Source organism: Perna viridis, chromosome 10 (genome assembly GCF_037379345.1).
Source record: "Perna viridis isolate PV_CMFRI_1.1 ecotype Kerala chromosome 10, ASM3737934v1, whole genome shotgun sequence".
Classification (NCBI taxonomy): Eukaryota; Metazoa; Mollusca; class Bivalvia; order Mytilida; family Mytilidae; genus Perna; species Perna viridis.
Window position 1 is genome coordinate 40,227,603 of NC_142454.1, and position 10,613 is coordinate 40,238,215.

The following is a 10,613-nucleotide window of genomic DNA, read 5'->3' on the forward strand; positions in this document are numbered from 1 at the left end:
AGTGGGTGAAACATGAAAAAAAAAAAAAAAAAACACAATTTTGATAGTTTAAATTTACCATCTGAATCAAAGAAAACAGAACACAAGATTTTTCAAATCATGCTGGCCCAATGCGTTACAATTTCATTGAAATGCACTAAAAATGAACATTTCAAGTGCAAATAACTCTGTCAAAAACCTAATTTTTCTAACACTCTATTGAAAAAATTCTGAGCAAGCCAGTGATGCAGAGATTAAACAATGGTCTTTTCAAATAGAGAAGGTATCCTTGAATGATATTGCATTGTCAGATTGGTGGGTTTTTGACATGCATGTTTCTGATTTTTTTTCCAATTTTGCCTGATTCTTACAAACACTTACACTTAAACCACATCTCAGATTTCATGCTCCGATCCACAGCCAGGGGTTGATTATTATTGATGTGTTTTTGAGTCCTTATATTACCATTCAGTTTGATTTTAAAGAATTGTCATTGTTCTGTTACCGTGGGTTTAATTACTTTTGTTGTTGGGTCTCTCAGAACTTACCTAAAGGTGTGTTTACACTTGTTGAAGATCTCTTGGTCATCTCTGAAAAAAATTACTATTTTGGTTATGCGCTGGTGCATTTGTTACGTTTCACCATATCCGGTCTTTTTTATATTTTGGTTCATATTACCTTTTAAAGAGTAATCAAGGGAACCAACGTTATAGCGGTAAGCAAAATAATGCAATCCAGGGACGAAGACCAGACATGGAAAACAGACATACATTACAAAGAACATAAAGTAACTAAAATCATACATACAAAGTAACGAAAGCAAATGAGCAACTCGGACTGACTCCACTAAAAACTGGGAGCATGGACCAAGTGCACCGGTAGGGTAAGCGTCCTTTGTTTTTATGGAAACACCCGCCGAGTTGCTCATAAAAAGTCAAGTCCGGGGTAGACAAATGAGGACAAGAAAACTATGACCCGTTGAATAAATCAGTTTTCATGGTGCAGATGGATACACCATAACGATCCACGAGTTCATGATGACGACCATGAAACTTCTGTAGTGATGACTTCAATCTTGTAGCAACATAATCCAGTTCCAAAAGCCTATTTGTTAGAATTCTAGCGCGATACAAAAAGTCTGCGTAGTTTCGGCAAGCTCTGACATAACGTATGAGTTGTGATATGAATATTCCATACGCAGGTGCTGAAGGGATGTTGCCACAGATGAAAGGAAAGTTGACAATTCTGAATGAAAAGTCATCACGTTTGTCGTAAAGCTTGGTCAATGGTTTTCCTGTACCATCGATTTCTAAGTGTAGGTCAAGATATGAGGCTGACTTCACAGTGTCTGTAGTATCCTTTATCTCAAGTTCTTTTGGGTAGATGCGATGTATCAAATCCCCGAAATTAGGATTGTTTAAAGATAATACGTCATCTATACAGCGGAAACTGAGAAGTTGCAAGATCTAATTATTTCTTTAGATGTGTTGATAGAATAGAATACTATCGTAATACTATACAACACATTATTCGATCTTTAACTACACTCCTTCATATATAGACTGCTTGTACGATTTATTTTCTTTTTTTACATTAACATTAGTTCAATCAATCTAGTACATTCATAGGATGATGAAAATGCGTAGTTTTACTCACGTTGATTTGTTTGATGTTTTTGATCGCTATATGTAACATGTTAAGTAGCGCTCCAGCTAAGAATAATTCAAAATGTGATTCATGGGTAAAAAGCCTACATCTTTTTATTTTTGATATTTTGTTTGAAATGTCATAGTAAGCAGAAAATAACATGTGGTTTTTCATATAACCCGTGCTCTTAGGAGATACAAATTATATAGAATGCACTGTAGATTTCAAAATTAAGGGAGATAACTCTGTAAATGATGCTCAAATACAATAGAATCTACAGGATTTTCAATGTTGACTATCTCCTAAGAGCAGGCAGATTTGATTGAATAATTACTCATTTCATAGTATAGACCCATAAAACAACTTAATTACAAAAATAAAAATATGTAGCCTTTTTTGGGGTGTATCACATTTTTCAGATTTTGCATGATTTTTACAAAGACAGCTACTTAAATTTTATATTTTATTTTTCTTCAATTTTGACAATCTATATCGTCTTTGCTTGACAAAAATTATAAACTACTAAGAGGGTCAGAAAGATATATATGAAAAACAAGTTTTAGAATTTTTGTATAAAAAACTCAAAATTATAATTACAAACATTTCTTTCACTTGGTATGTTTGATGCAAACTGCAGTAAAAATTATGTTGTAATGAAAAAAAAGTTATGAACCATGAAGACGTTTATAAGATGTAGCTGTAAAATCAAATTGTGCGGCTTGACTTTGTGTTTTATTACCATGATATGTTCTCAACACACCTATAGAATGAAAACAGTGGCAAAGAAGATAACATTTAGCAATTTAAAATGTGATGAATTTTTACTCAAAAATAAATAAAATAGGATCATACTGTGAAAACAAGTCGTAGAAGCATTTATTTCCTGTTTGTGCCATTAAAGATTCATGATTCACGTGAATGTGATGTGTTCAGTCCTTTAATTATTAGAAAACATCATCCCAATGTATGTCGTAATAACTCAGGGTTTTATAATCTTATTAAAACCCTTAAATCAACAATTTGGGAAAAGTGAACAAACACACTTCCCCAGAAACAGAAATTCCAATCTAATTTCAGAAAGCGGTAAATGTCATTTGAAAGACAATGATTAAACATAATTAAAGGAAATCATTTCAATCTGAGAATATAGAAATAAAGACAGAATGGCTTCTTCCAAAAGCGATCCTGATTCCATTTATAGGTGATGGGATATGCTTTTATTATCCCTCTTTCTGTTTTGTTGAAATAAAAATTAAAGAAAATTGGATTGTGTTAAATGTTATATTTTTAAAAAGTTTTTAATTTTTTTCTGATTAACTCCAACTGATCGTTGTTCTATCTTATGAACTTTTTGCACTTTTAATAAAGGGTAATGACCTCTAGACTGAATGTATCCATAATTTGACATTACTTTGTTCCAAGTATTTTTTAATATATTACGAATGAAATTTTTGTCTTTCATTTGAAAAAAAAAACAATTAACAATATGTAAAATATGAGAAGGTTAAAAAGATATTAAAACATTTTTTTTTCAGTCGAAATAAGACGAGAGATATATGATGTACACGGTCTGCTAAAATATTCCCGCTTGTACGGTGACTTAAGTAGGTAGACCTAGGGTACGGGACATAAATCTTGAAAGAGTAATCAAGGGAACCAAGGTTATAGCGGTAATCAAACGAATGTAATCCAGGGAAAAAGACCAGACATGAAAAAAGACATACACAACAAAGAACATAAAGTAACTAAAATCATACATACAAAGTAACAAAATCAAATGAGCAACTCGGACTCCACTAAAATCTGGGAGCATGGACGAGATGCACCGGTAGGTGATATGTTTGTATTATATTCAATTTCACAAAAAGCCCATCAAGCTTTCATTTGAAACAGAATGAAATCAGATCAAGTGACTTTGATGCTTAAATGAGATTGATGTAAAATGCTGAACACAAACGCTCCAATGATTTGTTAGAGTTGCGTCCCTTATCATAGGTCTACCTCATTAAGTTACGTATATTGTGATTCAGTTCAATCTCAACACAGCGCAAAATCATCAATAATTTTACAACAGTACATGAGTACAATAACCTTGGATTAGCATCTTACCGCAAGTTAAGGTAACATATCACTAAGCTTGTTACAGTTTGAAAATATAATATTCTGAATTCAAAAAAAACATACGCTTGGGTATAACCTTGTTACTAGAGACATAAAAAGTCACTTTTGGTTTCAAAATATCATAACTATATTGTTTTGATTTAGAGCTTCTGAACGCCAAAAAAAACCCCAATATATATATATATATATATATATATATATATATATATATATATATATATATATATATATACGGTCGCTATTTTATTTTTCATTCAAAAAATACCTTTGCTGTAGAAATGGCATTTAAGAAATCAGTTATTCGACAATTACTCTTTCCATTTTTGAAATGCCGAGTGGATATATATAACTTTCTTGTAGAAATTGTAATTCTGAGATCATTTGTAATAAAAAGTACTTTTCTTTCTGTAAAAGCCTTTCATGGTTTACCATTATTGATCAGTATAACTTAAGACTGCAAAAATGACGATTTTCAGGCTGCACCTCCAAACACGTCATTAAAATTCTATATATAGAATGTAGATCTTATCAAGGTACATTTTCGGTTTGATTTTTACTTTCAAACATAATTGTTTGATATCTGTTACATTTTGGAGTTATCATATTAACAAATCCAAGTTAAATTCTTAGTACATCGTTGACCTTTGACTCTAACATTTAAAATGTATAATATATCATCTAAGATCAATGGCGAAGGTCCCAAGTTTTTACGACTTACAGTTTAAAAGTATTAGTGACTAACATCTTTTTATTTTAGACCGCTAAATCGCGTAAGTGAGAAAATAAACGTTTGTTCGAAACTTTGTCAAAATAGCACTTCAGACTGTTTCTGAACAATAAAAAGATTTCGGTTTTTGGGTACTTTCAACGGCGAGATTGTTACAAAACGAGATTTTTTGTTTTGAAGATGATACATCTGTAACTATAAATAGACTGTTTTAACAAGACCAATTTCCAAGAACCTTTAAATGCCCAAACTATATACCAAGTATCGACAAGATATGCAACTAATGGTATCTTCTTTGAACTCTGGCGAATAAAACAATGATAATTATAAGAAAGTCTTTCCGTTTGAAACAGAAGGGACATTCATAAGCAAACGCAGAAGGCGACACACAGAAATTTTAATGAAAAATGACCAGCCACATCGTGTGAATTTTTTTCCCGTTAGAGAATATGCCGTTCTCTCTAACGTCCGGAGAAAAAATATAATAAGATCTTTCAGACAAACGCATAAGTATGTCACCTGATACGGCCAAATCGGCCACATAATACGTATAAATCTGCCACCTGATACGCCAGGTATGATTTGGGAAAAAATGTCAAGCCGCATTTGGATATTCATTCAACTCTAGTTTTTTTGTCAGATCAGTTCATAATTATAAATCTAATCTAAAAATAAAGTGTAATAAATTTGTTTATATATTATCTTTCACCTTTGTTTCCATATTATATAAAAGGACGTTATTTCTATTGAACTTGTTGTGTTTTTCCATTCCCAGATTAAGCTGATTTTTTTCTAGGCCGACCACATTTCCTTCCAACAAAGTGGACGGAATATTTTTGAATTAACGGATTTTTTTTTCGGTTCCACACCGTCAAATTTCATAATTTAATCGAGCCTCGTAGATTTGTTTTCACGGACAGACAGCCGACCGCCAAGGTTCTGTTTTCCTTTCTGCAAACGAGGAAATGGTTAGGCCGAAGATGAAGAATATAAAAAGAATACTAAACCAGCCAATGAAAGAAGGCTGATGATGATGATGAACCATAAAGAGTAATCAAGGGAACCACAGTTCTAGCAGAAATCAAAAGAATGAAATCCAAGGACAACGACCAGACATGGAAAACAGACACACACAACATAGAACATAAAATACTACATACAAAGTAACATAAGTAAATGAGCAACTAGAATAAGCTGTCCAAACAACGAATCAGACATACCAGTCAGGACAAATACGAACAAGAATGTAACAGCAAAGCAGAAATAATGACACTTATGGCCACTAAGTATAGAAAGACATTTCCAAATGTGAGCTTAGTGGCTGACATTGTTGTTGTTTTACCTGTAACTACTATTGGTAAGTCTATTTCATGATAAATTCTGCTGAATAATTTTTACTATGTCTATGATCAGCTATCTGATGATTTTTTCTACATCAGGTTTAATTTTTGTATCTTCAGAATGTGATGGAGAGTTTAGCATCCTTTGTAAACGAAAGACCACTCTCAGAAATAGACACACCAACAATGCCGTACAAGAGACAAACTGATAAAAAAAAAACTTTCTAGCAGTAGCAGTCTTTCTAAAAGTCAGACAGAAGCTGAGTCAAAAACCCAACGAATTCAGTGTTATGTCTTTTTCAGAAACAGTTACTGATCAGTCTTAGTTTTTCATTTGGTTGTTGGGCTTTTGGGATAGAAAACATATAGATTGTACATGAAATTAAGGGAACCAAGGTTATAGCGGTATTCAAAAGAATGTAATCCAGGGACAGACCAGACATGGAAAACAGACATACATAACAAAGAACATAAAGTAATAAAAGTCATACAAAAAAGTAACAAAGCAAATGAGCAACTCGGACTCCACTAAAAACCGGGAGCATGGACCAGGTGCACCGGTAGGATAAGCGCTTATCCACTGCTTTTCTAGAAACATCCGCCGAGTTGCTCATAAAAAGCCAAGTCCGGGGTAGACAAACGAGGAAAGGAAAACTATGACACGTTTAACAAATCAGTTTTCATGGCGCAGATAGATACACCGTAGCGATCCACGAGTTGATAGTTGCACTTTGGAAGAGTTATCGTTCTTGATTTGACTTGAATTGGTTGGTTTTAGTGGGAGTTGAATGCATGAAGTGCAAATATGAATGCAGAAAAAAATGTTGTTATGTGAAGGAATAGCATATGTAGACTGAAATAAATTGTTCATTAGTGAGTTCTCCTTTACATGAATCACTTAACCATTTGCAGTGTCTGAATTTTATGTGGACTGGTACTTAATACTAAAAAGAAGTGAGAATGAACATATATTATACATGTTTATTGAAGTATATAAACATATACTCATTTTTATTTTTGTCATGGCACGATAAAAAACCCGGATGGACAGGCCATTTTAAACACCAACCTTGCCTTTGTGAAAAATGAAAAAAAAAACAACTGAATTGTAAAAGGGCAGTATTGTGAATATGTTGCAATAAATAATTTTCCCAGAAATGATCAAAATAATTCCTTTAAAAACGTATTGTTGTCAGAGATCAAAATCATAGACAGACAGTGAATTCGTATCAAAGCCGAATCGTAAATAGATCGTTGTGTAGTTTTTAGAATGATTGCTTTAAAAAACTAACTGTTGTTAGCGATAAAAAAAATGCATTCTGTCATACAATATGATTTCCATTATCAAAGCAGTATATTTTTTTGAGTAGTTTAATTTCTATTTTCTTATATAATTGACCATGGTTAGTATTATAATTTTTATTGCTATCATGCGAATTGTTTATGTTTTAAGAAAACTTTTCGTATCATAAATTTGAATAATTCAATAATATGACAGCTGTAACTATTACAAAAAAAAAATAAATAAATAAATAAAACAACCATAACACAACAATCGTGGCAGATATCCAAGATTAAACCATTCTGCCACATATCATGTAGACAACTGCCATATTGGCATATTTTTCATATTTTTTAATGAAAAATTATTTGCTGACATCATCCGATAAATTAGCTACAGTAACTTTACACCTGATTCTTTAGACATCATACGACCAAAACAAATCATTTCAATAAAATCAAGAATTAAAAAGGTTTGTAAATGAAAGAGTATAATCAAGGGAACCAAGATTCGAGCGGTAGCTAAAAGAATTTATTCCTAGAATAATAATTAAATAGGGAAAATAGACTAACACTACACAGATCATAAAACAGTATCAAAAATACGTACAAATAAACAAATAAAGAAGTCCGGACTACAAGAAAAAACAAGGAGCATTGACTAGGTGCAACGGTAGGGTTACCGTCCTCTACTTTTCCAGAAACACACACCGAGTAGCTCATAAATTGTCACGTCCAGGATATACCAAAGAGAAAAAGGAAGCTATGAAACAGTGAACAAATCGGTTCTCACGGTGCAGATTGATACATCGTAACGATCAACGAAGTCATGATTACGACAAGCAATTTTTGTGGTGATGGTGTAAATGACTGAATTAATTCTAATGAATTATATTCTCATCTTTAAATTTGATATACATGTAACGGTCATCCACTTATTGCCGACAGTCAACACAAACGTAAATTAAGAGTTCTTTTTTTTCCAAATGAACCGGATCTCCGCAGTTAAAAACTTCACATCTGGAATTTCCTACATTCTTCGTCTTTTCAATTGTTTTCCATACCACTAGCTTAAAGAACGATTTTTCTCAATCGATACACTATCAAAGATGCATATTTGCTTTTCTGAGAAAAAAATATTTTGTTAGAAGTATTCGCTATTTAATTTCTTGTTCGTTGAACTATGAATTCAGGAATGCTGGTTACTTCAGGATTTCATAATTTGTTAAATGTCTTTTGAAAAAGGTAATTTCGGGTAATTGAGCGGATCTGCTGTGGAATTATCATGACCACGTTATCATGTCCACAAGCATATTTTGCCAGGCTACCATTAACTGAAGTGAGTTTTTAGATTTTAATATTTCATTCTGTTTCTAGTAAAGTTCGTGTTTTTGTGCACTTTTCAGTTATTTTAAATTGTGGGATTTGCTAAGAAAGTCGTGTTCTTTAAACACACCAGGCGTTGATTTATCAACTGATTTCCTATTTTTAGTACCTTCATTCTAGGAACATGCAAAAAACATGCTAATCTTTTCACGAAAATGTTATACTGGCATTTTTTACGTTGTTATACATGTACCTTATACTGTTACGAAATTAGGTAATAATCACATGCCCTACGTGAAAACATGTGTTGTAAAATGACAACCTCTAACTTTACAGTGTTATACAATGATACTCTTTCTTTACACGTGCTATAACAACACACCCTCTTTTTGATGTGTTATTAAATGACACCCTTTCTTTACATGTGCTATAACAACAAGCCCTCTTTTTAATGTGTTATAAAATGACACCCTTTCTTTACACGTGCTATAACAACACACCCTTTTTTCAATGTGTTTTTGAATGCTTTATGTATGCTCCCTCTTTTTATATGTGTAGTTTGATGATCACTCGGTTCACAGGTGTTGTTAGGTGACGCACCTTGTTTACATGTATTGTTAGATGACACACTCTGTTTATATGTGTTGTAAGATGACACACTCTGTTTTATATGTGTTGTAAGACAACACACATTGTTAACAGGTGTTGTAAGACAACACACATTGTTAACAGGTGTTGTAAGATGACACACACCGTTTATATGTGTTGTAAAATGACACTCTCTGTTTATATGTGTTGTAAGACGACACACTCTGCTAAGAGGTGTTGTAAGATGACAAACTCTGTAAACATGTGTTGTTAGATGACACACTTTGTTAACAGGTGTTCTTAGATGACACACTCTGTTAACTGGTGTTGTTAGATGACACACTCTGTTTACAGATGTTGTTAGATGATACACACTATTAACAGGTGCTGGTAGATATCACACTCTGTTAACAGGTGTTTTTAGACGACAAAGTCTGTTAGATGACACACTCTGTCAACATGTGTTGTTGCTCATAAAATGTCACGTTCTGGGCAGACGGAGGAGTAAAGCAAACCAATAACACGGTGAACAAATTGATTGTCATGGTGCAGGTAGATACACTGTAACGATTTCATGATAATGCCCATACAACTTCTGTAGTAATTACTTCAGTCTTGAAGCAACATAACCCTGTTCCAAAAGCCTAATTGTAAGAAGTCTAGCATTGTGAAAGAAGTCCGCGTAACTACCGTAGGACCTGGCATAACGTTTGAGTTGTGATATGAAAACTCCATAATCAAGTGCTGAAGTGATGCCACAGATTTTGGAAAGTTGAGAAGTCATCGTGTTTGTCGTATAGTTTGGTAATGAATTTTTCTTTTCCAAGTGTAGGCCAAATATGAGGATGACCTCACAGTGTCTGTAGTGTCCCTTATCTTTAGTTCTTTGTGGTAGATGCGATGCATAGGAATTGAAACTAGGATTGTTTAAATACAATACGTCATCTATAGTGCGGACACGTAGATCAAAAAGTCTTGATAAACGTTTTTTTTTTGGATCAGATAAATTATTAAGTCAGCCTCATAAGAGTGGAAGAATGGGTCGGCAAGTGAATAGCACAATTTGTTTTAATTGGAATGCAAACCGTCTTTTGAAAAATGCGTCCACTGCATTGGACACATATGTTGCCGATAAATAAATCCAGAGTTTTTAATACACCTTTTTTGTTAATAAATCATTTACTAATATATGAGTTAAATATCTCGGTAAAGACAAATTTAAAGAGTCGATAAATACATATGTGTGAAGAAATAATTCATGTACATAAAGTTTGTAGTGCTTGAAATCAACGATTAGATTTGCAATCACTTGGCAAAAAAATTAGCGTCTTTTTCGGTCGAGAGGGTCTGTGGGAGAGAATTGCCCGATATTTAAATCAGGGTAATCAGTGAGACTCTAAGGCTTAAGTGGGAGAATGGAGTTCAAACCATCAGTGGTGCCAACACAATGATTTTTACTACTTTGGAACCGTGACCTTAGTACTAACCTTACTAAACCTAAATGAAAACTTGTATGTTAAGGAGTAATCAAGGGAAGCAAGGTTATAGCGGTAATCAAAAGAATGCAATCCAGAGACAAAGACTTGTTCAAATTTAGGCCATGA